The sequence below is a fragment of the Rhinopithecus bieti genome, unplaced genomic scaffold (assembly GCF_001698545.2).
Source record: "Rhinopithecus bieti isolate Rb0 unplaced genomic scaffold, ASM169854v2 scaffold_25940, whole genome shotgun sequence".
In the NCBI taxonomy this organism is placed as follows: domain Eukaryota; kingdom Metazoa; phylum Chordata; class Mammalia; order Primates; family Cercopithecidae; genus Rhinopithecus; species Rhinopithecus bieti.
In genome coordinates this window covers 885,904-889,752 of record NW_016811810.1, presented here as the reverse complement: position 1 = coordinate 889,752, position 3,849 = coordinate 885,904, and the positions used below count along the sequence as shown (strand labels likewise).

Here is a 3,849-nt window from a genome sequence, read left to right as displayed (position 1 = left end):
TCTCCCTCCTCCTCCCTCTCCCTGTCCCCTCCCTCCCTGTCCCCGATTCTCTCTCGCCGCCCCTCTCTCCTTCTTTCACCCCCCCTCCTCCTCCTCCTCCCTCCCTCTGTCCCCTTCCTCCTTGTCCCTGCTTTTCTCCCTCGCTCCGCCTCCCTTCTTCTTTCACCTCTTCTTTTTCTCTCCCTCCTCCTCCCGCTCCCCTCCTCCTCCCTCCCCCTGTCCCTTCCATACCCCTGTCCCCTCTTCTCTCCCTAGCTCCTCCTCCCTCCTTTCTCCCTCGCTCCTGCCCCCTGGCTTCCCTCGCATCTCTTGCAAAACCCGGGACGGATCGCGGGCCCGTGTCCGGGCCCGGCCTCCGCGCAGGCGCAGGAGCAGCGCCGGCTCGGCCGCTAGTCGGAAGCGCCAGCCCCGAGCCGGGGAAGTGGCCGCAGAGGCTGCTCGGTCCCGCTGCCCGCCAGGTCGTGGGTTCCCGCTCCGGGCCCGGGGCCACCGGCTGTGTAAGTGCAAAGCGGGGGGGCTCCCGGTCAGGCAATTCGGGCCGGCTGCGGGGAGGGCTGGCTGCGCGGCTGGCCGCGGAGTCGGCGCGTCCCGCGGAGGGGCTCGCCCGGTCCTCACCTGTCCGGGCCGAGCCCGCCACACCTGTCCGGGTCCGCTGCCTGGCCGGGGTGCAGCTTGCACCTGCTCGAGGCGCCCTGGCTCCTGTTGGCGCTCTGCTTACACCTGTCCAAGGCCGTGTCCACACCCGCTGAAGACTCGGCGGACACCTGTCCGGGACCCGGCCCACACCTGCTGCCCGGGCCGGCTCTGCTGTCCCGAGCCCGCGGCGGGGTCCCCTTCCCCTCTGCGCCTCCGAGCTGTCTCCGCCTGACTTCCCCTCCCGGGCCGTCCGCGACGCCGGAGCCCCCCGCCCCTGGGCCTGGCTACGCCCCCTGGAGCCCGCGGGGTCTGGGACACGCGGCTGGGGCCTGGGGACCTGCACAGCCCACGCCCCCGGCGCTTTCCCCGCCCTGCGATCCCAGGCTTCTTCTCTAGCCCTTTCCCTCTCGTCTCGTGGATTCAAAGTGACTCCGATCTAGCTGGGCGGCATCAGGCGGTACTCTGTGGGATAAGCGCGCTGTCAACTCCAACTTATCCCAGGGAAGCGTGGGGAGAGGAAATCAGCCTGCTGGCCTGTGGTCTTCTCCCTGTCAGCCCACCCCACGCCCCTCCACCCCTACGGACCTTCCCAACGTGAATGTCTGTTAACGGAAAGTTTTCCCGTGTTAGGATGCATTGTCTGTCTTCAAATGTTTTTATAGAGAGAGAAATTAAAACGTTGGAAGCAAGGCCCAGTTGGAAGGTATGGGGAGTGACTTACCTTCCATCCCCACGGCCCTAGTTTAAACTGGTGACTGTCCAGTGTTTCTAAGGTAGTCATAGCTACCTATGACATCTTTATTTGTTAACATGAAACAGAGCATCGGATGAATGATATTGGAGGCCCAGGAACATTGCCGTCCTACAGATCTGGCTAGGTTTTGTTGTGTGTGTTTGTTCGTTTTTTTTTTTAATTGTGTGGAAGACCAGTAGTGTAGAGGGAAAATAGTTGTCTGGAAACATGTAAACAATGAATGTTTCAGAAATCTAGTGTGTCAAAAATAACAGCTTCATTGAGCCTCGATTACCTGCCATAAAATCCACTGCTTTGAAGTGTACGATTCAGTGACTTTTTTTTTTTTTGAGACGGAGTCTCTCACTGTCGTCCGGGCTGGAGTGCAATGGCGCGATCTCGGCTCACTGCAACCTCTGCCTCCCGGGTTCAAGCGATTCTCCTGCCTCAGCCTCCCGAGTAGCTGGGATTACAGGTTCATGCCACCATGCTCGGCTAATTTTTTTTTGTATTTTTAGTAGAGACGGGGTTTCACTATGTTGGCCAGGCTGATCGCGAACTCCTGACCTCGTGATCCACTCGCCTTGGCCTCCCAAAGTTTTGGGATTACAGGCGTGAGCCACCGAGCCCGGCCAATTCAGTGATTTTTAATATATTCACACTTGTGTAACCATTGTCATTCCAGAACATTTTCATCACCCCAGAGAGAAACTCCATACCCATTAGCAGTCACTCCTCATTTCCCCCTCCCACAGTCCCTGGCAGCCACCAATTTACTTTCGATATATATAGATTTGCATATTCAGGGCATTTAATATTAATGGAATCATACAACATGTGACCTTTTGTATTTGGCTTCTTTCACTCAGCACAATGCTTTCAGAAGTTTTTCATGTTGTGGCCTACATCAACACTTTGTTCCTTTTGTGGCTGAATAATATCCTATTGTATGGATTTAACATTTTGTGTATCAGGCAGTTGAGGGACATTTGTGTTGTTTTCACTCCTTAGCTATAAAGAATAATGTGTGCCTGGCCGGGCGTGGTGGCTCACGCCTGTAATGCCAGCACTTTTGGAGGCCGAGGCGGTGGATCACGAGGTCAAGAGATCGAGACCATCCTGGCCAACATGGTGAAACACCCTCTCTACTAAAAATACAAAAGTTAGCTGGGCGTGGTGGCGGGCGCCTGTAGTCCCAGCTACTCGGGAGGCTGAAGCAGTAGAATCCCTTGAACCTGGGAGGCGGAGTTTGTAGTGAGCCGAGATCGCACCACTGTACTCCAGCCTGGCGACAGAGTGAGAAAACAAACACACAGACAAACAAGAATAATGCTGTGCCTGTAATCCCAGCACTTTGGGAGGCTGAGGCAGGTGGATCACCTGAGGTCATGAGTTCAAGACCATCCTGGACAACATGGCAAAACCCCATCTCCACTAAAAATACAAAAATTACGGGCTCACGCCTGTAGTCCCAGCTTCCCAGGAGGCTGAGGCATGAGAATGGCTTCAACCTGGGAGGTGGAGGTTGAGGTGAGCTGAAATCCTGCCACTGCACTCCAGCCTGGGTGACAGAGCAAAACTCCGTCTCAAGAAAAGAGGAATAATTCTGCTATGTACATTCCTGTACAAGTTTTTGGTGTGGACACATGTTTTCAGATCTCTTGGATTGCTGGTTTTATGGTAGCTCTATGGAGGAACTACCAAGTTGAAGATATGTATTTTTGCTGTTTTAATACCTGTATTAGCTTAGTCTCAGATACCAGAACTGGCTCAGTAGCTGGCGTCTTTTTTTTTTTTTTTTTTGTTAAGAGTCTTATTCTATCACTCAGGCTGGAGTGCAGTAGTGTGATCTCAGTTCACTGTAACCTCCTCCTCCCTGGGTTCAAGCGATTCCTGTGCCTCAGCCTCCCAAGTAGCTGGAATTACAGGTGTATGTCACCATGCCTGGCTAATTTTTGTATTTTTAGTAGAGAAAGTGTTTTGCCATGTTGGCCAGGCTGGTCTCAAACTCCTGACGTCCTCAGGCAGTCCACTCGAATTGGCCTCCCAAAGTGCTGAGATCACAGGTGTGAGGTCAGGTGTTTTATTTTTTTATTTTTTTATTTTTTGAGAGGGAGTCTCACTCTTATCGCCCAGGGTGGAGTGCAGTGGCACGATCTCAGCTCACTGCAACCCCACCTCCTGGGTTCAAGCGATTCTCCTCCCTCAGCCTCCTGAGTAACTGGGATTACAGGCATGCACCCCACGCCTGGCTAATTTTTTGGTATTTTATTAGAGACAGGGTTTTCCATGTTGGTCAGGCTGGTCTCCAACTCCTGACCTCAAGTGATCTGCCTGCCTCGGCCTCCCAAAGTGCTGGGATTACAGATGTGAGCCACCGCACCTGGCTGATTATGCTGCTTTTAGATGAGACGATACTTTTATTTAATTTTATTTTATTTATTTTTTGAGATGGAGTCTTGCTCTGTTGCCTAGACTAG

At 53.7% G+C, this 3,849-nt stretch overlaps 1 protein-coding gene across 7 annotated transcripts in view; it reads left to right on the top strand.

The window, feature by feature from the left end:
* Positions 1-227: 227 nt before the first annotated feature.
* Positions 228-3,849, top strand: part of TRAPPC9 (trafficking protein particle complex subunit 9) — a 745,023-nt gene continuing 741,401 nt past the window's right edge. For 5 of the 7 annotated variants that reach the window (XM_017895132.1, XM_017895131.1, XM_017895130.1 and 2 more), the window contains exon 1: positions 228-497. The gene's annotated coding sequence lies outside the window, so the exon portion shown is untranslated. The remainder of the gene's footprint in view (positions 498-3,849) is intronic. The other 2 variants (XM_017895136.1, XM_017895135.1) reach the window with 1 other exon arrangement.